This window comes from Psammomys obesus, unplaced genomic scaffold (assembly GCF_907164565.1).
Source record: "Psammomys obesus unplaced genomic scaffold, mPsaObe1.curated_primary_1811, whole genome shotgun sequence".
Taxonomy (NCBI): domain Eukaryota; kingdom Metazoa; phylum Chordata; class Mammalia; order Rodentia; family Muridae; genus Psammomys; species Psammomys obesus.
Window position 1 is genome coordinate 14,350,768 of NW_026592890.1, and position 25,552 is coordinate 14,376,319.

A 25,552-nucleotide genomic window follows, 5' to 3' on the forward strand; every position below is an offset into this window, starting at 1 on the left:
ACAAACTGCCTTCTAAATGCTTACGTATATACCCAGTGAGAGTGCGTTCTGAGCCTTGTTTAGAGAAACCTCTTTTGGCAGTTAGGTGCTGATCAACATGGAATCTGATACCTGGTTAAAGTGCTAAGAATCAGTGACTGCTGAGTGCGAGGCCCCAAACTCAAAGTCTATTTCCTGTTTTTAAAGGTCCAGGGAACATTGTAAAAATGGGATGGATAGAGACTAGGGGAAGTGAAGGGTGAGGAAACCCACGATGGGACACTGTCATTTGGATATGACATTGGAATTACAAACACAATGCAGGTGTGACTGTCTGCATGGGATTTGAAAGGGATAGGGACACAGGAGGGACATGAAGTTAGGAGGGGTTCTAGCTGGGAAGAAGGAGGTGAATAGGAGTGGGGGGAGGGTTAGAGAGGGCAGTGGGAGGCAACTGTGATCACTGCACATTGTTTCCATTTTATTGTTAAAAAAACTTCAAAATTACTTCTAAAAGAATCCCTTTGGGGGCTGGAGAAATAGCTCAGTGGTTCAGAGCACTGGCTACTCTTTCAGAGGACCTGGATTTGATTCCCAGCACACACACAGGTCTCACAACCATCTGTAACTCCAGTTCCAAGGGATCCAGAGCCCTATTCTGATTTTTCTGGCACTTGGTGCATAGTCAGAAATGCAGGCCAACACTCATATACATAAAATAAAAACAAAACAAAAATAATCCTTTAAACTACTTTTTTCACAATAAATTCTTTTACACCCCCCACTTAAATTTGGATGGTTCATGGCTTTGTTGCATAATATGTCACTTCAAATGGTAGCATACTCTAGCTTACACTTTAACCAACAAAGAAGATGTCTTGTGAATTACCTCCATTCTCATTTATGTGTTTCACTATGGATTTAATGAAACTGTATCTTTAGAAATTTTTGTTGATGATGCAGTAATTATTGCTGAATTTACGTTGTAACTATAATGCCTAATTTCTCACACAGATATTAAATAGCTATTATACTTACAATAATGAATGATTCATACAATTTTCCCAATTATACACCATTTCATCCATCTCTTTAGACTGTGTTTGTTCTATATACATTCTAATATTTATAAATATATTCCAATCAAAAGTACTATTGTGAATATGTAGTCCACCAGGTAGAATGTTCGACTCCTATTCTGTTCTAAGTACTGTATTAAACAAACAAGAACATAATGCCACACAGCAGTGACTCCAACACCTAGCTAGCAGAGGCAGATCCAAAGCTCATTCTTGATTACATAGTGAGTTTGATGGCAGCCTGGGCTGCATGGGACCCAATCTCAAAAAAAAAAAAAAAAGTATTATGAATGCTATGATAAACAGTCAATATTCTTTTGTTAATTCTGTTTTGTATTCACTTTGGCCTGGGGAGTGGGCTTAGAAAAGAATGCAGAACTGAAAATTCTCAACTCAGTTGTGTGAAGAAGAAGAAAAAGACTAAAAGGCAAAAATCTTCAAATTCACTTTAGAGCACAAAAAAAAAAATAAGATGTTGATGAAAGAAAGTAGCTGAAGATATTTATGGCATGAATAATTAATTCAATGATCTTTCTGTTTTTTCTCATTAATAAGACAAAGAGACAAAGTGTTATACTTTTGACAGTTGAGAAGTCCTCAAAACAACCTCAAGTTTTGCTTTTGTTTCTCATGAGAGTATTTCTCTGTGTCGTCTTGGCTGTCCTGGAACTCGCTCTTGTAGACCAGGCTGACCTTGATCTTGGAGATCCACTTGTCTCTGCCTCCCAAGCGCTGAGATCAAAGGTATGGGCCACCATGGCTCAGACAACCTCATGGTTTAGATGTTGTGTCTGTGGTCTTGCCAAGTAATTATGGTAGTTGAACTAAAGAGAAGAATTATACTTCATACTTTTTATTTGCTCCATGGGCGAAAGTGACAGAGGTGTGTAAGCAAAGAGGACAATACCATGTTGAACTCAAAATATCTACCAAGATAGGTTTTTTTTTTTTTGAATGCAAAATCTTTGATAACTTTATTTTCCAAGACCTGAATGTAACTTAATTACTTACACTGATTTTGAATTTCACCTTATGCTTCTTGGTATGTATCAATAAAAAAGGGAAATCTTGATGATTATTTTTGTATGCCTTTATTATATTCACAATCAAAGATTTTGAGTAATAACATAAAAATGCTTTCTGGGAGGTCAAGAGTCTTTTGTATTTCATTGCAAAATACAAATGACAATTTCATCAAGTATTTGAAAACTGAAAGAGTCAATGAATTTTAATTTTTTCCTGCAAAAATAAACCTGGTAACAGCCTGGAACAATGAAGTGACAACATCAGATTTAATAGTCGGATTGATGCATACTTATTAAAGACCTTCTATGTGTGACTGTATGGGACCCATGTTGGTATCTTTTTTTTTGGTGACAAAGAGTTTTCAGGTGACCATGGAACTAATTTTTCTTATATTTCTATGCTATGACTTTTGATATTTTTTCTATGAGGTATGGTTACCATCATAATAAGTTATATACAGTGGAAATAACAATTGGCTCATTTTACCTTTATACTAAATTAATTTTGTGATAACAAAACTTCCCCAAACTCAATTTCACCATGTATAAAACAAGTTTATAATATATGCAGACCTTTGATACATATAGCAATAAATATGGCATAAAAACTGCAAATGTAACTAACAGCTTAAGATCTAACATTAAACTACCTGTTCAAGTCTGGTGCTATCAGAGAAAAAAATGCGCTTAGCATGCACAGGAATCTATGCTTAATCTGTAGCTCTGAAAATACCAGAACAAACAATGATACATTTTGTGCCTCTGAAGTACGCATTTGTGACACTTTGTGTAACACAGATTATCTTATTAGAATTCAATAGAGGGTAGCAACATTTTATTGAACTAACACAGATATAATCAATAAACAAAAATTTATGAATAGCATCCTACAAGCTTGTTTGAGTTCTGGGGCAATATTGTTTTTGATAAAGTCATGACGAAGCAGTTGCATCACTGAGTAGAAAAAAGATGGGCATGCTGTGGTCTTCATTTTTGAAATGTGTGCTCCTTTCTTCAAAGAGCCATCATCTGTCTCTCCACCCTTGAGATATGTATGTGTATATATATATATATATATATATATATGTATATATATATATATATATATATACACACACACACACACACACACACATACTTGAGACTAATCTTACAAGTCGTTAAATTTTTTCTTTAATTGTAAACACTTTGAGAAATGGAAAGTTTATTTCCATGAATACTTGAAATTTGGGAAATGATAAATAGGCAAATGAGGAAGCTGGTAGTGAAATTCTCAAGCAGAACATTCTAGATCATTCCATAGTAGGTTTCCTCTAGCTATTGGTAAATGATTTATGGGAGAATATTATAAGGAATGATCTTCAGCCAGGATCTTCCAGAAAAGCCTGATTTACATGTTGAAAACTTGTCATATTTTTGGCAAAAAATTAGTGGATTTCTAATGTGATTTTTTTTTTTTTTTGCGTGTATGAGAACTGTTTTGGACACATTTTATTAAATGCATATTTTTTAAGCATAAGAATGTGGGAAATTGGTCTTCTTCCTCCCCCCCCCCCCCTTTTTTTTTCTTTTTTCCCTTTTTTCCCATCTGTTGAGAACCTGTACTGGTCAGGAGACACTGACCTACTCAGAAAGAATGAAAGATCTAAAATACAGGGCCCCTGTTTTGGTGAGGAACTGGGACTTTAGCACAAACAGAACAGCATTATTCCACGGGCGCACAGGAAATGCTTGAGGTTTCAGAGGTTAGAGAGGTCACTAGCAACCATGCTGAGCAAGACTTCCATTTTTCCATTGCGTCTCCGTGGCTGTACTATGTTACTACCAGTGTCCTGTCCCTTTGTAAGTGGACAGAGCTAGAGACCACATGTATGATAACAAACATAAGCATATGTAATAGATATACTTTACTTATTAATATTCATTATAAGTATATATTAGCACATTTTTATCTGTTTTTGAATCTATATGTTTTAAGCATCATATTTATACTGATATTCCTAATTGCAGTTCAGACATAGCCTTCATTCTAGATTTCCTAATATATCCCTTCCCTACCTGAGAAACAAGGCTCTATTTACCTACCACTGACCTAATTAGATCACTTCCTCTTGTATGTAGTTGAACTCCCTTTGCAGTTCCTAGTCTCCCACATGTGCAGAGGTTTTCAGTAGCCCACATGATCTCTGGCATACCGTGACTTGCCACTGTACTCTGAGGTACTCTTCACATTTGGCTAGGCCGTAGTCACACTCAGCTTACATGTTGTTTGCTCAGTAAATATTTGACTGATTACCACGACTCAATAATACAATGGTAGGGGCTTTATCAGAGCAAGATACTGTCAAAAGAAAAAAAAGTTTTCCATAATGTCAAAAGTCTTAGGTTTTATTTCTCTGTTAAAAATTTTCTGTGTTTGTGTCAAACTGAAGTCCACTCATTTTCCTTCCAGGAAATAGGAATGAGATATGCAAATGCATTTTAGACAAGGTTTGAGAAAGCCTAGCGTCAATGGAAAGGAAGGAAAGTGTTTTCTGTTGACATTTTAAATTGCCTCATTTAGTAATTTAATTTTCTCTAGATTTGTAAAAGCAAAACAGAGAGGTGTGTGAAGACACTATAAAAAAAGGCAAAGTTCACACGGAAAACAGTGAAGTGATTTAAGAACATCCTTTGGCCAATTTACACCATTTCCTAGTCATATAAGTAGAAAAGGAGGGAGGGAAAGAAAGGGAAAATTTATTCTTTGTTCTTATAGTATTTAAATGTAGGTAAACTTCTATGTAACATGAAAAAAAATAAGAAATTGAGATGGAAAAGGCAATCTTCATGTTGCATGCTGGTGGCATTTAAGATGTGCTGTTGGGAAATGTGGTGCCTTGAGTAAACAGTAAAATCAGGTCACTCTGACCTTGTTACCAGCCTCTGAACTAGATCATAAAATCATTGTCTGCTCTTTTTGCTGGAGGGGTAGGCTCATTTGGTAAGCTGATCGCCACGCAGCGATGAGAACGTGACTTTGGATTTCCAGCCCCCACCTAGAAAGCCGGGCACACCTGGAATCCCAGCACTGAAGAAGCAGACCAGAGGTGTTCTGGCCTTGTTGGTCAGTTGATCTGGCAGAATCAGTAAGGTCCAGCCGGCTTCAGTGAGAGATCTAAGCTCAAACACATTAGCACACACTCAAACCTAACCGCATGCTATTGTGCTCTTCCCCCACGCAAAATTCTCTAACATTAAAGCATGACATAATATTCCCACCCCCAGAAGTGCCCAGTTCACACCAGGGGAAGAACAAGCATTTCAAGTTTTCTCTGCTCACTCTTACCAGATCACAGTCTGTTTATTTCCGTTGTGCATTCTCTTGGCTGCCACTTTTCACAACTAAGCATAAAAACACACATTTCCTTGTTCATTTCTTTACAAAGCTTATGATATCAAATCAATTTGCAAGGTTTTTACTCATTGATGTCTTTTGTTACAGTGCTTCAGCGTATACATGAGGACACACATGAGCAATACATGAGGAAAAGATCCATTTTTTTCTCTCCTATGATTTCCTTTTACATATGACTTGGGAGGTAAAGCTTAACGTGTTATAGTCACATATATAATAGCAAGTTTATCAGCATCTGTGAATTTAGGAAAGTATCAGTGACACGTGATGTCACCAGACTGATATCAAAACATAGTGAGAAAAACATTCTAGAATCTATGCAGGTATTTTGCAATCCCATTTTGCTTTGTTTCTTTACCCGGAATGGACTCAGTCAGCAGGATGTGGAGGTTTTGGCATCTTCTTTAATGCTGACTAATGTTCTGACTTGTGTACAGTTCTGCTTATCACACTGAGCCACAAAAACAGCAATTTTAAGCAAGTTTTTCCAAAGCACATGGTCTGTCTCCCCTTGGCACGTAACAAGGTAAATCGAACACCAGCAGCATTTTGTACCAGGTGTAACTTCTGGGTGGTCCATGAGAAGGATTCCAATTAAAACGCATCTTAACGATGCGAGATAAATTCCACAGACTTCTAAAATGCGTGTGGGAGGCTGGCCACTGAGAGTTCCCGGGGTCATCTATGAACAGCAGGAGAAAACCTTTTCTAGCTGCAGTGTTGCTGAGACCTCAGTTACTCGCCAATATATTTTGTTCATAGCATTCTACTGTTTTTCCCTTCTATCTAGAATTCAAGGTAGCATCATGGATTAAGAAGTGTAATTTAGAACTCTTTTTTTCATAGCATTCAGTGTTGAAAAAATGTACTGTCAATTCTGCTTTTTGTAAAAAGTACAGGAAAACAAGCTTTAATAGGATTTCATAGTTTGCTTGTGTGATTCCATGCTAATATGGTATGCTTGGGTGCAAAATTATTAGTAATATAATACTTTCATGTTGGGTATTAAGATAGGAATGGGATTTCTATCTGTCAAGATTAACTGAAAAATTCAAGACCAGATTGTGAAATATAACATCAAGTTTTAAAGACCACCGTGTCTGATGAAATCTCTTGAGGGAAGGGAATGTAATTCAATTCAATGTATGTGAAAAGGAATAGTTTTGCAATAGAAATTCAACAACATCTGAGCATAAAGACACTGTGAAATCTTTAATCTACCTTAGAAGATGGGAGACAAAACATTTGCTGAGGTAGTGAAAAAGATACACAAAATGGGAAAAAAGTTCCAAAGATGACATAATTTAAAAAAAAAGTAAAAGCTAGAGCAAAAGAAAATACAATAGTAAACCTACTGTCTCAAAGGTAGAATGAGGACAGAAACCAGCAAGAAAGCCAAAGGCCATTGCGCCAATAAAGTAGTGATAAATTAATTTGTATTTCTTTGTAGAGAATGGGCTTTTCAAGACAGCTCTGGAAGCAGGTGTTATTATGAATTTTAATGAAAAATCACATAGCAGCAATATAAATAATAAAAAACGGGGTACCTACCTTCATTTCTGTCTATTAATACATGGAAAATCAGACACTGACATCTGGGTCACTTAGAACATAGATGAATGTTTTACACCCAGGGGACAGAGATTCTGTCAGTTGACTTGAGTGTCTTCGTCATGTAGCAGGCAGATAATGTTGCTATTGTTTAATTTTTTGGTAACTGCTCAAATAACCTTTGAAATGTATACTCACTTATACTGTGGCAAATTATAAAATCTAGTCACAGCCTTACCAGAACACTTCCTTTTATTCTGTTGCATGATTTACTCTCAAGAGTTACAAGGGAAGAGTGGGAAAATCCTTTAGTTGCATCTTTCTATGTATGGATTGTTAAGGTCGTAGGATTTTGGAGGAGAAGGAAACTTAGATATATTCTGTCACAGAAGGGTTTTCTTGTAATTTTGTTTTACTAACCAGTTTTTTTTTTAATATCCCAAAGTTTGAGAAAACAAAATTCTATTACTTAGCTGACAAGATACCCTAATTTACTTTTTCACACACAATACAGTATTGTAAAGGGATCTTTAATCTGTGCTCATTCAGTGAACAAGTGTTTGCTTTTGAAGCATAATGAAGATCTTTGCCACAGAAAGCAGTGGTGACTCCAGTACTCACCCAGAGGCAGGGCGGGGTCTGTGGAGATGTCTCAGTGGGTTGGGGAATTTGTGGTATGATCCTGAGCACATGACTCTGGACCCTAACATTCACGTAAAAAGCTGAGCACGGAGAGCCGAGCCCATCCAACCCGCCCCCTGGAGGTTGAGAACGACAGGCACCTGGACTGTGCTGCACAGTAGTCTAGATAAATCAATGAGCTTCAGGCTCGTTGAAGGGGCCTGTCTCAAAACAAATCAAGGACGACACCTAGAATTACCGATGCTGTCTGATCACACACACACACACACACACACACACACCACCACCACCACCACCACCACATACATGTATATGTATGACAGATACTTATACAAAAAGCAGAACAGGCAATAGATGACACAAAGAAACAATGATGCTGCTAGATAATTTTACTTCTTCTAATTTTATATGCTTAAAATACCATTTTCCGAATATTCAAATAATATAATTATAATTAAAGCTAGTGCTTCGAAGAAAAGATAGAGGAAATTACACGACTTTAGTGTTTTCCTTTTGTTTAAGTTTGCAAACCAAAGCAAGTTAATATTTACATGCATACATTTGTGTGTGTGTGTGTTTGCCCATGCGTGTATGTGTGTATCCCAAATTTATTTATTTTATTCTCTTTGTTATTGGGACTCAGAAAGTGTCAGTAACTAAGAATTACATGCAGACCAAATAAAGAAGAAAAGCAGTGAATATTCATTTCTCTTTTCTTTCTTCATCCTTAAGCCCTGTTTCTTAAAGTGTCATTGTGTAAGTTAAGGTTCTCTAAGAAACAGATAGAGTGAATGTATGTATCAGAAGGGGATTGGTTAGATAAGTTCATGCAGTATGGTTCCCACAGTCCTGCAATGGCTGTCTCATGCTGAGGAGGCCAAGATCCTGGTAGTTGTTTAGTCTATAAAGCTGGATGTCTTAGAAGTCCCAATCTGGTGTTGAAGGCTTGGAAGATTCCTGGAGAGCTCCTGGTCTTTGGTAGACAATGGAAGGCAGAAGAAGTTGGTTTTAATATTATCATAGGAATGTCTCAGTAACAAGGTAGATGAATTTAACAGGAGTAAAGGCAAGCAAGCAAAAAACAAATTTCCTTCTTCCACATCTTTTTGTCTAGGCTACGGCTTGGAAGATGCTTCACTTAATTAGTGTGAGTCTTTCTGTTTTAAATAAACCAATCATGGAGACTCACAGGAATAGCCCATGGCTGTGTTTTAGTTGACCCCAGACACTATCACATTGAGAACCAAGATTAGCCATCAGAAGTTCGTCCTCTGTCATCTTGGTGCCCAACTGCATCTCCTTATTTAGACAATGTCTTTTAAAGCCAATTCCACTCTTCTGTCAAACTAGCCATCAGGATGATGGGGAATATGGAAGACCAATGAATTTTATGCTTATTTTCCCAGCATTGCCCTTCCTTGACTTTGAAGTAAGTTCCTTGGTCAGAAATAATGCTGTGTATAATACCAAGATAATAATACCAAGATAATGGGTTGGCATTCTACTTCTGGTAGTTTGAATAATTATAGGAGTGAAAAACAAAGTCATGATCAGAACAAGTATCTGTTCTTGTAAAGAAAAGGTATTGTCCTTTCTATGAGAAAAGTGGTCTCATGTAAATAACCAATACCAGGTTGCTGGCTGGTCACCCATACTGGTACTGGTACCATACTGGGACTCTGTGTTTTCTTTATTGGTTTTATTTCCACTTTCAGGTCTTGAACTGTTTTCATGATTTTGTTTCACTATTTGTTTGTGTTTCCTCAGACTTCGTTATCATATACTCTTTAAGGTCCTTGAACATATTTGTAAGTGCTATTTGAAATCTTTGTTTTGTGTGACAGCTATATTGCCCTGCCTAGGTCCTGTTGTAGTAGGGTTACTGGGTTTCACTGCAGGCTCATTGTCTTGTTTGTGTTTTTGTGATACTGTCTAGTTATTTGGGCTTAAGATGATTGAGCTATTCTAGGTGTTGGCATCTGGTTTTATATTTGTTGGGTGGGTGTTTTATTCTTTGGTTTCTGTTGTCCCTTCTGGATCTTAGGAAACTTTGGCGGCTGTGGGTTGCTGGTAGAGAGCTCTTCTGAAGGTGGCAGAGTGGAGTAACAGTGGACTTGGATAAAAGCAGAGGACCTTTAGGGATAGATCAGCCTATCCATGCCAAGAGGCTACGTCCACAGTGAGTTGGAGGTGTGAAGGTAGTGGGATCCTCTAAGTAGGTTACAGTAAGACAAACGATACTCTGGAGATGATGAAACGGTTAGGGCACTCTGGGTCAGAGCCAAGAGTTGGTGTCTTCAGTGAATTGAGTTGAGTGTGGGGGAGGGGCACATGTAATCAGAGCTGAGGGTGAGAACAGACAGATTGTAATGGAGGGCAGGAAGGTTAGTGTCAATCACCTCCTCAAGCCACCCACCAGGTGGAGCCACTTGGGATTCTGTGTAGAAAGTATTTCTAGATGTGGGAGGCTGACATGGAGGAACGGGGAAGGGGCGGTATACGGGCGTTGAAAGGACCCACAGGATAAAACAAAAACTGGGTTCACAAAAGCTTTGGTGAAGTCTCCCGGGAATGGTGGCAGGGTCGGAGCACAGGTCCCTGACGCAGGCTGGGGATGAGACTGGAGAGATGATGATGAAGGACAAGACAGAGTGGAGATAGCATACCTTAGTCCAGGTCTGTTGTATCCACTGCGGACCCCTGATAGAAAGTGTTTCTTGTTATTCATGGCTGACACAAAAGGATGGGAGGAAGGAGGAGAGCCGAGTCTGCTGCAAGGTTTGGTGAACTCCCAGGGAATGGAGGGAGGCAGGGAGGAGAGGCCCCTGTAAGCAGTCGCTACATGACCGACTGGAGAGACCGTGATGGAGGACGGGAAGGAGAGTGGAAATAGCCTGCTTGAGTCCCAACTTCAGGCTACTGGAGGTCCTAGGTCAAAAATCCAATTTTGACATTTTTGATTTGGAGTCACTCTGTGTTCAGGCTGGCCATGATCTTGCTGCCTCAGCCTCCTCAGTGCTCTGATCCTCCCCAGCAAAATAAAGATTTTAATGTTACGATATTAAAAGAAAATAACATCCAAAAGCTCAGCCTGTTTGACCATAATTTAAAGTCTATGGCACCATGCCAGCTTAAAGGGACCACTTTTTCCTTAAGCATTCTGGGAGTCCTCTTATAGACCACTCTGTGACTACTTGCTTCCAAATAATGACTCAATTTGAGGATAGACTACAAACCCCCAGCATAGCCACTAGGCAAGGGTTTTAGTTGATATTGTCACATCAGTAATGACAACGTGAGTCATTACTGATTTTGGAATTCTAACCTTCCTTCAGTTGTCTTTTCAGCTGCCCACTTCTCATACAGTCAGGAGGGATTACACAAACTTCAACACCGGCTGTGCTCGGACACAGGAAAGCTTCCCTGGGCTCAAGATCCAGAGACTTCTTTTTTAAGAACAGGCAACTTTGAATACATTTGACACCTTGGTCATCCTTAGAGTCCTTATTATCATTTTATCCTTTATCTCCCCATTTTAAAAAATAAAAGAAACACAGCACCACTAAGCCATGGAAATAAAAGGGGAACTCTGCATTCATTTCTCCCGAGGCCTCTTTCAGGAGGTGGGAAATCTTATAGCTGGAGTGTAGATAATTGCTGGCCGTAGGCATCTGCAGACCAAGAGCTGTGTTAAGAATGCTCAATGGGAATTAACTCCAGGGTCCTTTTCACGAAGGATGAGCAATCCACATATTTTTCCTTCAGAGGTTCCCATGGAAAGCTCCTAGAAATTGCTTTGACTCTTCTCCCTTGGTAATCTTCCAAAACCCTGTTCCTGGTTTATAGCTTTCCTATGTGGAAAGCTGTACAAAACCTCTCACGAGCAATTACTCAGTTTTATCAGACCTGTGCGTCTGCCCAGGATGTGAGCAAACAACATGGAGGAAAGACATTTCACACTTCTCCCTTTTAAGCTTCCAACTTTACACAAAGCCAACATATTGTGTGCCCTTGAAGCTTTTTCACGAACAGTGCAAGCGTCCTGGCATCACCATTATCAGCATTTTCCAAAATCCTTGTCCAAGGAAACAGTTATCCATTATCACAGGAATGAGAGTAAATTTATTTTTGCTGCTGAAAAGAAAAAAAAAATCATTCAATTTAAAGGATTAACAGATATTAAAATAATATTTGTTTAAGGTTAAGCCCGCAGCCTGGCAGACAGAGCTCTCTTGTACAGTAATACTATTGAGATAAGACAAGCTATACTTGAAAGGCGCTAAAAGGAGCTTCTCAGCAGCCTGTGAATTAATATGGATGATCAAAAATACACTTTGATTTCTAGCTGAATGATCAGAGACCAATGTTTAACTACTGTGTGTGCTCCCTAACGAATTGAAAATCCGTAACCCAAAAACATACTTTAAAGAAAAAGTTCTACTTAAGTTATTCAGCTTCAGTGAAGAACATTTTATGTTAAATTTCATAAAAAATGGTCACCTAAAATAAAGAGCTGCTCAAGTTGTTTGCTGAGTTCCTGGCAGGCGTGAGAGTCAAGTTCATTATGTGCTGATTACAGATCAGACACTGCATTACAGTACATTTCAAAGTATCTGGCAAGCAATATTCTGGAGAGTAACTGGCAAAAATAATCTATAAGAAAGGGAGCATGGGGGAAGAATTAAAGGGAAGGTGAGATAGTGTAAGTCATCAGAAAGCAGAGTGGGAGAGGAAAGCTTCATTTGCAGGTGCTTTATTTGGGGAGGCAGTTAGTTGTCCAAGGAGGTTAGCTAGGGGAGCAAGATTGCAGAATAAATGAGAATGAAGCCCCATAGGAAAAAAGTCACTCCAGGACAGCATTTTTTTTTTTTTTTTTTTTTTTTTGTTTTTTGTGGATCAATGCTATGTTCTCTGGGGATGTTTCTCTGAGAATGTCCTTGATTTTCTGAGTTCTTTTTCTACTTGTTAGGGCCTGTATCAATTAGACCGCACGATTCCTCCCTTGCTTCTCAGTTTCTTCCAATATTAAGGATATGAAAACGGCAGGTGTGAGTGATCAACTTTTTTGCCTTTTGTTAAGGGCTGCTATAAATTGTTAAGGAATTGCTATAAAATACCAATTCCCCTGAGCACCTATGTGATGACTAGTACCTGTATGTCACAGACTTGGTGTCACAGACACAGGGAGGTTCTCAGGTAGAAATGATGAAACTTGTGGCACAGACGACTTGAGATGAATTTTGAAGTACTCCGTACTTTAGAAAAGTTCCTTCCTGAGGCCACAGCGTGACACACAGTTAGGGGATGTGAGAAAGGACAGCGAATGGCCTCTGTGGTCTAGCTCTTCATGGAAGTCTGTGTCTATTAACATTGGTAATGTAGAAACTGTATTCTTTGCTCATCTTCACACTGGCATGGTCAGCCTGAAGGAACTGGTAATAATTGTGGCTCTAACTTGGCAGAACCCCTCCATGGAGCCATCACTTGGTTAAAGCCTCCTCCTTTTAGACACCAAGGCCTCTTACTCAGCGAAGATTAAGGTTTCAGTGATGAGAAGAACATTCGGTTCACTCTGAGCAGCGAAGGACTACCATACACTGTCCCCTTAGTTTCTGGACTTCTGTGTTCTAGCTGTTGTTAAGGTGACATTTGTTGATTCCTCTTATATCCTGAAATTCTTCAATTTCCAGTTCTGGAGGAGCTAGGTAATATTTACCTAAACTTGTAGCAGCCTATTACACTGAGGTTTCAGGATGGCACAGTATCTATCTCATGGGACAGAGAAACCTGTTTCTTGTACTTTTTTTTTGTACTGTTTCTCATGTTCTTGTACTTTTTAACCCATAAAATGTTCATGAGGCTATATGAAATCTCATGTAGATCATGCAAACATCCTGACAGTTCTTGGATGGTGGTAAGATACTACACATAGGGAAAGACACGTTTTACCTTTATCAAGAACCAAACTCTGCCTTCTCCAGGACTGACCAGTTTTCAGGCAGTCACCCTGCCAATTGAGGGGCTCACTGCACTTTCTCTTTATCTCGCTACTGTTTATTTCTATTTTTTTCTATCAAGATGGTTTTTTATCCCACTGTTTCTCTCTCTCTTGTTCTCTCTCTCTATTTCCCTTCTTTCCTCCCTCCCTCCCTTCCTTTCCACCTTCTCCTCCTCCTTCTTTATGAGACAGGACGTCTTTGTGTGGTCTTGGTTGTCCTGGACCTTTCTCTGTGGACCAGAATGGCCTTGGACATAGATATTCCTGCTTGTGACGCCTAAGCTCTAGGATTAAAGGCATGTGCCACCATGCTTGGCATATGGCATGAGTTGAATAATCACTTCTCTTTGAACTTTGAATTGGCTTAGTGTTTGATGATTTACTGCTGCAGGGTGCCAGTCAGAAAGAAATTGGATTTATGGAACTCTTCCCACCTGCAGGACAATTTATGTACGTTCTGTAGGCGCTATAATTTTTTTATATTGCTATTCGTAGAACTCGTTGGCAGAGTGCTTACTTAATGTGTTTTAACTATTCAGTTAGACTTTTCTGTTTGCTTGGTTGGTTTTTTGAGGCAGGGTTTCTCTGTGTAGCCTTGGCTGTCCTGCACTTGCTTTGTAGACCAGGCTGACCTTGAACTCATAGAGCTCCCCCTGCCTCTACTGCCCCAAAAGCTGGGATTACACCATGTCCAGCAGTTGGACTTCTTAATAGAGATTCAAATGCCACCTCACAGAGAATACCATGTAGGCTAGCAGTTTGGAGGAACTCGATCCTTCTAACGGATGCTCCAGAATTGGTCAAAACTGAGAAGCTTGTTCTACGGCACTATTATCTACTGAGCAGATGCACTCAACCATAAAACATTTTTAATTCATCCTGTGCTTTTCACATTTTTTCTCCAGTCGATCATAAACTGTATCTGTTAAATAAATTACAGGCATGCCTACATTTTGGCAATGGATTTATTGCATTAATATTTCTGTTATTTACCCAGTTTTTAGCTCTGTCTAAAAATTTAAATGCCATGTCATGGAGTTTAAAACTGGGTACCTACAATCCTGTTGATCATTGTCCAAGTCTTATCAATTATGCTTCCTAAGTATATTTCAGTTGTATTTTTCTTCTTAATCAACCATCCCCCAAGCTTTTCCAAGTCCTTGTCAGTTTCTATTTAGTTGCTAAGCCACAGTGGATATTTGTTATTTTTGTCTGTACAATTTTTCCCCTCTTCTGCTACTAATACACTTGCTTTCTTCTAGGTAACTATATTATTCAGGTTTTATAAAAAGAACATAACAGATAGAACATAACTATATATATATATATGGGTGTGTATGAATACATTATCTATTTCTCTCTCTATATCATCATCATCATCATCTATATCATCTACATTAAAAGGAGACTTAGTAGATTGCCTTTTTATAGTTGGTGCAGTGTAATAGTGGTTATCCAACACTGGAGAAGCTGACACTATGATGGTTGTTTAGCCTGTGAGGCTGGCTGTCTCAGAAGTTTCAATCCAGCATTGAAGGCCTGAGGGATTCATGGAGAGCTTGTGGGCTTTAGTTTGTGTTGAAAGCCCAAAGAAGTTGGTGAAGGAATGACACAGCCAAAGCATAGATGAACTTGCCAACACGTAAAAATTAGTTTTCTTCTTCCATGTCTTTTTATCTGGGCTGCCGATGGTACTGCCCATACTTAAAATGGTTCTTCCTGCTTCAAATAACCTTATTAATAAAATACCTCCCAGGAGTGCCAAGCAGCTTGTGTTTCAGTTGAGTCCAGATGTAGGCAAATTACAATCAGGAGTAGCCATCACAGATGCTTAGGATTTCCCTATCAGAGTTGCTTGGCTGCATGGCCATGAAAGTGAGCAAGAAGGCTTACCTAAGTGAAAAGTCCCACCTTCTGACCATAGTGGCTGGTTAAAGGAGCCCAGGATCCCTCCATCCATCAGACATTCCCTTTGGAGCTTTTGAATTGAAGGTTGATGTGCCTCTCTTGCTTAACTCATGTTTTTCAAGTTCAAAGGACAGGGTAATGACAGCATCCATCAAGCTATTTCACACATGGAGGAGCCGTACAGAGTTAGCCTGACACGAGTGGACATCAGAGGAGACGTACTAAGTCCCAATGCCATGTCCTGATCCCATTTGTATGCTCTCTGGCAAATTTGATTTTTAACTTTGTCCTTTCCATTTTGGATGCCAATTAATTAAGCCATTTTCTCTTTGGTTTATTTGAACTGTGTTGAGTATGTTTAATTGCATGTGATAAGTGAACTTAATTTCTTGTTTTATCTTTGGCCACGCTGTTAAAAAATTATGAAGTTGGCAGACAAAGGGCTAGAGCTAAAAAAAACAAAATCATCATGAGTGAGATAGCACATGCTCCAAAAAAATAACTATTATGTGTTTTTTTCTTATATCTAAATTTTAGCTTTTAAGCCTTCATTATGCTTGCTACAATCTGTATAACTACGGAGGTTAGTTACCTAACAAAAGACTAGAGGGGAGAAAAGGGATCTCCCAAGAAAGGGGAAATATAATATATTGTTATTATGAGACTGGAGCAGGAGGATTAAATAGGGAAGAGGATTTAATAGAGGGTTCATGGAGGGGGTAAAGGAGAGACAGATAACACTAAGGGCCATGGAAACTTGTTAGTGAAAAAACTTCCTAAAATGTATACATGTATGAGAGAACACTAAATGGAATCATCAAGTAATGGGGGAGACAATACCCAGCTAGACATTTTTCACCAAGTGAAACCTCCAGTGTCAGAAATGGGTTACGTATTGTTGGGCAATAGGCCAAAGGGGCCACATAGAAACCCTGAAACATAATAGGCTTTTGCCAAGGCTGTTGGTTGCTCTTCACAAACAGATAGTAAGGTCCCTCTGTTGTTGACAAAATTTACATATCTAATTAAACATGGAGAACTCACGCTGGTGTCTATTTAAAGCTTACTTACTAGTATTTATGGTACTAGAAAGTACTCCACATGCTACCAGAGAAGAAAGGTAATTATCAACCCAGCTACAAACCATGTGGCCTACAACGATGACCTGCCTGGGACATAAGGCAGGTCATCCTAAGGCAACCCTGGCATAAATGTTGTGGGAGTTACCAATCACTATCTCATTGGATTTAAAGCCAACTCAATGAGATGAACCTCATGACTGATACTGCTGTGGTGTCCATGAAACTGTAGACCAGGATCTCATTCAGTCATCATCAGAGAACTCTTGTCTTGCAGGAGACAGAAATTAACACAGAGACACACAACTGAACAATTTGCAGAGAGTGAGAGGTCTTGGAGAGCTAAGTCCCAAACAGGATGTCTTCATCAAGTCCTCCTCTCAGAGTGAGGGGGTTGTAGTGGCTGTTTTTAACGTTCAACTCTATTACCTCCTTTTGGCTTCCCTTTGGGAGGGCTGTCTTGCCTGGCCTCAGGGGATGAAGATATGCTCAGTCCTGGTGATTTGATGTTCTAGGGAAGGTTGATACTCAGAGAGGGGAGCTCCCTTTTCCTTGGGGAAAAGAAAGAGTGGAAGGGGGAAGGGAGACTGGGAGGAGAGGAAGGAGGGGGCACCCTTGGAATATAAAATAAATAAAAAAAGTGTAAAAAAATGAATCTTTAAAACAAAAATTGAATCCTGTTTTTTTTTATATTAGAATAGGAAAGTAGCCATTACCTAGCCATGGGAAATCTGTTTCTAGTAAAAGCATTTCTGAAGCACTCATGGTTTTTTGAGACCTCTTTTCCTTCCTGAATTTTGAAACAGGTACATTAAGAAAACTGTTGATTGAAATTACTAGCTCCAACCAGTGAGTAACACATAAAAATTATCCTTATTACTATTTTAGCCAACAGCAATTTGGTTTCCAAAACATTTTTCACTAATAGAGAATAGCAAATTAAAGTGAAAATTCTTTTTAGTATAAATTTTCTATGTTCATTGGCAAATAGATTTCAAGTGAATGGACTGTTCTCAGAAGTTCTTGGTAAACTTAGGCAGCCGATCAAGATAATGGATGTGTGTCACAGGAAGCAGCTGTGTCTCCTATCTGTCCGTGCCATTGGTATTTCCTTAGTAATTTTCAACTCATGTCTCTGGGTGCCTAGGGCAGGAAAAGAACCTGGATATGTTGGAGCAACAATTTTCAAGGTAAAACTTCTTGTGTGTAGAAAATTAGGCCCCAATGGGGCCCAGGTGTTCCAAGTTTGGGAATCTATGTTTTGAAGGGGGCATGCTCCTCTTAGCTTCAGTCTGCCAGCAAACCTGGGAGTCTTAGACTGCAGCGGTTCAGAGAAGAAAAGGGTTGATTCAATGGCTTTCTCTTTGTAACAGCTTGTCTTTGGGTAGCTCTTAGCACGCGAATGAATTGTTTAGAAGGGTTTACCTGATAATTGAAAATAAAACTGTTGGGTATCATGGTCAAAATGGGTAGGTTTTCTTCGCAGACCAGTTTGGCGGTGTCATAATTTGTTTGTCACAGCCAGAAGTGGCTGACTCTAGCATCCTTCCTCCAGATGGTCCAGCTGAGTAGAGGTGCTGACCCCAGTCGACGTGGCCACATGCTGAGGCTGACCTGGGAAAGCTGTTGGCTGTTAATGCAATCGTAGCTTCAGAGGCATCTGAGTAGGAAGGTCTTCCAGCTGTTGTTTAAATCAGTCCCTGTTCCCTGAGATGCTGGGGTCTGTGGCCATGCCACTTTATCATAGCTGCTTACTCTACCTTAACAATCATAATGTTTTTAGAGAGGGAGTCTGTAACTTATAAATGAAGAAACAGGTTTGAAAAGGGAAATGATTTACTTGTGTGGACCACTCCATTATCTAATAACTTTCCGAGGCCGAAGTCTGCATATTTTCTTGAGCTCCTCACCCCAGTGAGGAGTGCTCATGGGTAACTAGTTGACTTCCATTTATCTTCTCTGCTGAAATCATATGTCTTCAGGAATCTCTTCCTGCATTTGTAACACCACTCTCCCACAGTGACAAAACTGGCTCACGTTGTCCATAATTACTTCTTAATCTGAATAACTCCAACTTAGCTACCCAACTCCTAGTTGTACTTATCTAAGACCCAGCTGCCACTGAAACACAGGAAAAGGAGACATGAAACAGAAGTGAGAAGGCCTGTTAAAAATCCGGGCCTAGGAATGCCACATTCTGCCACTGTTTTCCGGTGAATCAAGCTGAAAGGGCAGGGGCAGCTCTGTAGACACTGCCTTGAGCACAGTAGATTGTATGCTGTTTGTCACAGCTGGATAATGCTGTTGAGGACCGTTTCCCTCCAGCAGGCTGCATAATAGCTTTCAGTACTATAAGAAGTAGGCAGCAGACATGCAGCTTATTGGTAAGTACTGACTTGATATCTCCATGTCCTGTGACCAGTGAGTCTGGTACCTTCATCATCAAGTGCTAGTGGACAGCAAAGAGCAACGGCAACAGACTACATTGTTTTTTTGGAGGGGAGGGGCTCTCCATGATACCTCTGACTAGCAGCTTGAGGGAAAGTATACCATCCCTGTCACTGGGCTTTGTATTTGGCAACCTAGCTCTTCTGAAATGAGAATAATTTTCTATGTAGGGTAACTCCAATTAAACTCATTTATATGATAAAATAATAAAAAAAACTATGAAATATTGTTTCCATGTGGATTTTTCCAACATCTTTAGTGTTTGTTATCCCTCCCTTCATCCTCTCCTCTGCCCTATCCTTCCATCTCTCTCCTACTTAAGTTTCACTTTCCATTACTCCTCTTTTCCCTTTCATATCTCTTATATTTACTGGCCTCCCTTAAGATCTTACTCCCGTTGAGGGGCATCTGGGTTGTTTCCAGGTTCTGGCTATTACGAATAAAGCTGCTATGAACATGGTTGAGCAAATGTCCTTGTTGTGTACTTGAGCATCTTTTGGATATATGCCTAGGAATGGTATAGGAGTGGTATAGGTGGATCATGAGGAAGCACTATTGACTGCCTCCACTGGATGGGGGAGCAGCTTTGCCAGGCCACAGAGGAGGACAACACAGCCAGTTGTTCAGATAAGACCAGATAATCTAGGGTCAGATGGAAGGGGAGGAGGACCTCCGCTATCCGTGGACTTGGAGAGGGGCATAGGAGGAGATGAGGGAGGGAGGGTGGGAATGGGAGGGGAGAAAAGACGGGGCTACAGCTGGGATACAAAGTGAATAAACTATAATTAATATAAAAATAAAAATAAAAATAAAAATAAAGATCTTACTCCCCCCCCCCACACACACACACAAACTGCCTCTTTTTTTAGTCCATTGGATTCTACAGGAACTCCAAATTAAGCACACAGATCTGGGGAGTTGATTCTAAGATCCACATACGGGTAAGAACATGTGACATTTGTCTTTCTGGTCTGGGCTACTTTACTCAATGTGTTGTCCAGCTTCAACTATTTATCTCCAAGCTTTACTTTTTGTTTACAGCTGAATAAAATTTCACTGCAAGTGCTTACAATTCCATTATCCATTCATTAGTTGATGGGCACCCTGGCTCTTTCCATCCCCGAGCTACTGTTAGAACTTTCTAATCTTAATCATATTCAAACTTACAAAAGCATCCAAGTATTTTAATGTGAAATAGAAATAAAATTTATTTTTGTTTTTGTAAAATCATGTGTTCCACTGCCCTCTGTGATTGCTGATTGCCCTGAAGAGGACATTGACTTTTGGTTTCACTGTTTTCATTGAATTGTCGCAATTCAAGCCAATGTTCTTCCAATCACCACCATTGTTCATTAAATAAGTTCATTTTTACTGAACCAACAAAAAATTTCTCTGCTATAAAATTTTGTCAGTCAGGTCATAAGGAGAAAGCTGAGGATGCCGACTCCACAGATAAGAGCGTCCTTTATCATGTGCTCAACTGTGTTCATAGCAGCTTTCTTGTAATAGAATCTGGAAACAACCTAGAGATGGCCCTCAACGAAGGAATGGATACAGAAATTATGATACATTGACACAATGGAATAGTACCCAGCTATTAAAAACAAGGAAATCATGAAATTTTCAGGCAAATGGATGGAACTAGAAGAGATCATACTGAGTGAGGTAACCCAGAAACAGGAAGACAGGCTTGGTGTACATTCACTTACAAGTGGATATTAGCCATGTAATATAGTACAGCCATCTGCAGACCTAAAGAAGCTAAACACTAAGGAGGACCCTAGGGAGGCTGCTTAAATCTCATTCAGAATGAAAAACAGGATAGACACCAGAAGCAGTAGAAGAGAGGAAACAGGATAGGAGTCCACTATAGGGGGTCCTCTGAAAGGACTCACCCTACAGGGGATTGAAGCGGATGCTGAAACTCAGGGCCAAACTTTGGGCAGGGTGCAGGGAGTCTTATGGAAGAAAAGAGGGGTGGGATTAGAGGAACATGGTGGGGACAGGAGCTCCACAAGGAGACCAACAAAACTAAAAGATCTGAGCCCAGGGGCTCTTGCAGAGACTGATGCACCAAAGGAGGACCATGCTTGGAGAGGACCTAGAACCCCAGCTCAGATGTGGCCTATTGGCAGTTCAGTCTCCATGTGGATCTCTGAATGAGGGGAACAGGGGCTGCCTCTGTCATGAACTCAGTTGACTGCTCTTTGATCACTCGCCTCTGATGATACAGTCTTGCCAGGCCACAGAGGAAGAGGATCCAGGCAGTCCTGATGAGACTTAACAAGCTATGGGCAGATGGCAAAGGAGGAGAACTCCCCCTTTCAGTGGACTACAGGAAGGGGATGAGGGAAAGAGGCAGGGAGGGTAGGATTGGGGGAGTTGAGGGAGGGGGCTTCAATTGGGATATATAATGAATAAATTGTGAAGAAAAAAAATTTTAAAAATTAAAAAAAAAAGAGTCCTTTATACTTAAGTCACTCATGTTGAATGCTCCTTGGATAGAGGATTTCATCCAAAAACCATTTAGGAAACCACTGTGATGTCAGATGTCACTGAAAAGAGAAAGTTTAGTAATGACTAGTCTATTCTAGCTTTTTTTCTAGCTTTTTTTTTTTTTATTCTAGCTTTTGTCTCTCAGCATTCTAAATTAATGTGGGCACACATACTTCTGTGGTCCATGGGACTCACTAAAGTACTGGTTGGGGCTTGCCCAATAATATTTGTTTTAGGGCTCTGTGAAAAGAAAACTTAAAGAGTAATATGGCAACTTGCTAGTTTGAGGCCCACCATGCAAATTCTCTGTGTTCATTGCTGATTTAACAGCTGCTGTCCTGCTGCGTTCTTGCTCTAGGCCACGCAAAGAGGGAGCTGTGGAGGAAATCATAAACACTTGGTTTAATTAAAACCATTACCACCACCATGTCTCATCTAATTTCTCCAAGTGCTAAGATATAGATTACACAATCAATACACATGGAGAAACACAATTCTCTTTATGGCTTATAAACTGTACAAGAAGAGTCCTGCAACAATTAAATTGGAGGGGTTTTCTTTTGGGTTGGAGACTAAAAGGATGCAGGGAGGGAAGGCGAGAGAGAGAGAGAGAGAGAGAGAGAGAGAGAATATGAAAGGATATTCTAACTCAGCTGATCCTATGCTGAGTTAACCAGTGTTATTTAAAAGCCACAAGCCACAGGCACCGTTCTATTTTCTGCTCCAGCTGGACAATTTCGGGTTTCATGCAGATCTGCACACTAATGCCAAGAAGAGTCCTGTCCATCCGTCCATCTACTGACTTGCTATGTAGTTTGAAGAACTTGCAGTGTTCAGCCAGATGCTGTTACTAATATTGGAAGTCATTGGAGAGAGGAAGTAAATTTCATTCACTTCTGGGAGTTTCTTGTGGCTAAGTATATTGTTGCTTTTTAAATGGGTAACTAACTTATTCTGGTTTTCCTGTTTTCTTTCTTTCTTTCTTTCTTTCTTTCTTTCTTTCTTTCTTTCTTTCTTTCTCTCTTTCTTTCTGTTTTTTTCTGGTTTTTAAAGCTGAAATTTCTATGCTCTATGAGTGCCTGCTGTGTAGGAAAAAACAGTTTGGTTACTAACCCTTGTTACGGATGACTTTAAAATTCTATTATTATTTGGGAAAACAGTTTTATAGCTAGCATTTATTGAATACCTCAGCACAGGCCAACCATTTATTTTTGAAGCCATGTAAATACATTTGCCTTTTAGTCTCTGAATCCTGGTGAGAAGGAATGATTTATACTAGAGTTATACACAGGATATGTTCTGTATAACTCCAGAGAGCAGCACATAGATCAGGCAATCTTTCTGAAACAGGAAGGCAATTTTAGTATTCCCATTTTACGGATTATTTTCTTTAAAGCCAGAAGATCAAATGTCTTGACATGTCACGAAACAGTAGGCAGAAATAAATGGCGCTTTCTGTGGCAGCCCTCTTTGAGCATCCTGAATGGGGCTATTTTTAATGGCAATTGTTATAGTTATTATTATGTATGTTGTCTTTATGTCACTAGTTCCTCAAAACGTCTACCATGGTTGGATTTGTGGTGTGGTATGCAGCAGACTTCCTCCAACTAAATTGGTCAACTATGTTTTCTGCCCTCCCCCCACCCCCCATTTTCTAGAATAGCTGTTGTGCAGAATGGTGCCTAAACTCTACATGCTGTTTCTTGATGAAAATTATCTGGAGGTGATACTACCCAACAGAAATTTCTGTGTAATAAAATGATCAATAGTTGATGTATCCAAAAAGTAATCACTAAAGATGCATGGCTCCTGAGCATTTGAAAGACTTGCACACAGTTGTGAGAGAACTGATGAGAGCACAGAGATCTTGAAGCTGTTTTGAGTTAAGAGTGCGTTAATAGTTATTGTGAAAATGATGCCAGTTGCTCACGTTAGAACTGTACCTGCCAGCTAGTTATGGGTGAGTAGGTAAGAGAAATAAGAGAAACACTGCAAAGGAGAAGAAATGACATGCCCAGAGTGTCACATGCTAATTCAACAATGTTCCTAAGGGTGTAAGGATCATAGAGTGCTTTGTCCTGGGGCTCAGAGCTTGTTTTTAGGAATTTTCGTGGACAGTGCACACAGTCAGGCTAAAGTTCCTCAAATTAAAGACAGACACGAGAATCTTAGTTTTTGGGAAAATGCTGAAAAAATTATCCTTCAAATATTAGTTAGCCTGAATTATTACCCTCTTCCACCCTCTTTTTGTGTTTATGCAGAATTTCACATCGTACATCTGGATTATAAATACTTATAAATACAATTTGTTTCCATTCACCTTAAAACAATTTTGACAAAAGATGTAAGTATTTAATAAAATTCCCTCACCAATTTTGTTCAAACCAAGGTCTGCTCTAAATAATAAATATTTGACCTTTGACCTTTGACTCCTTAGAATGGTCAGGAGTAACAGAGAGGGATACCTAAAGAGAGCTAATTATTAGGCCAAGCTGGATGGCTAATTTCTCCTGGAAAAGCCTTTTGCTGGCCTTGCCTGGCTATTTTTGTCACACGCCATTAGTCTTGAATAGACTCCTCACAGGAAAGCATCCCATGGTGACCACCCATTGGGAGCAGGTGCTGTGCCTTATTGAGCAGGCTGTAGCTGCTGCTGGGGCCTTTGTTGTTGCCCAAGGCTTCCTGCAGGGCTTGGCCTCTCTTGGGAACCAGCTGCATGAACACTACCAGCCACATTTCTTCCCTGCCTGAGTGCCTGTCATAACCCCCACTCTTAGCTTGACTTGCTTAAAGCCATAGTCACAAGTCACTTAGCAATGATACTACCAGATCTTCTAGCTGAATTTAAGTTTAGGGTAAAAGAATGAATATATTTTTACTGTGCTGGAAGTGTATGGGGTATACTCACATTGCAAGTATTATTCAGTCCTATCTGTAGTCCATGTTTAAATAGGCCTCTTGTGCTTCAACTTGTTAGACCTGGTACTGACACCAAGGTGTCACCTCTAGCTCTTGTCCTTTTGGTTGTGGGCCTAGCTTTTCAATGGCTGAGCCATCTGTCCAGCAAGAAACTTCTGGATCTAAATTGTGAGGAAGAGCTGATGTGATGCTGCAATTTGGGAAGACCTCTCAAGTATTTTTCACAGTATAGTTTATCCTTAGGTGTGTGTGTGAGATGACTAAGAATTTGATGATGGGAGCAATCACAGAATTTGGGTCATAGCCGTGACATGATGATTCTGATGGGAAAATAACTTGGGCTGACATTGGTTGCTATGGAGTTTCCCTTAGCCATTGAGGAGCAGCAATTCAAGCTGTAAAAGAAGGTCAATGATCAGTTCAGAGTCTGGAACGTTTTCTCCTTTTATGGCAGTATTGAGGAGCAGAAGTAAAATGATGTAGTTTTTTTAGTTGCTTGCTTCCAAGATTAACATGTACCATCGTTTACAATTTCTACTTGTTTTTAGACTTTGTTGAGTGAGGCTGTATAGCATTTGTAGTACCATATTAAAACTAAGAAAAGACAATCATCCTAATGATTCGTAATGAACAATGTATAAATAAAAAATATATGCCTCCTAGCAGTGTATCTAAACAGATGCTGCGACTCATAACCAAACCTTGGGCAGAGTGTAGGGAACCATATGAAAGAAGGGGGAGTTAGTATGACCCGGAGAGGACAGAAGCTCCACAAGGACCAAATATATCTGGGCCCTGGGGTTTTTTCTGGGACTGTTTCTCCAACCAAGGACCATGAATGGATATAACCTAGAACCCCTGCCCAGATATAGCCCATCACAGCTCAGTATCCAAGTGGGTTCCCTAGTTAGGGGAACAGGGACTGTCTCAGGCATGAACTTGATGGCTGGCTTTTTGAACCTCCTCCCCCCACTGAGGGAGGAGAAGCCTTGCTAGGCCACAGAAGAGGACACTGTAGCCAGCCCTGAAGA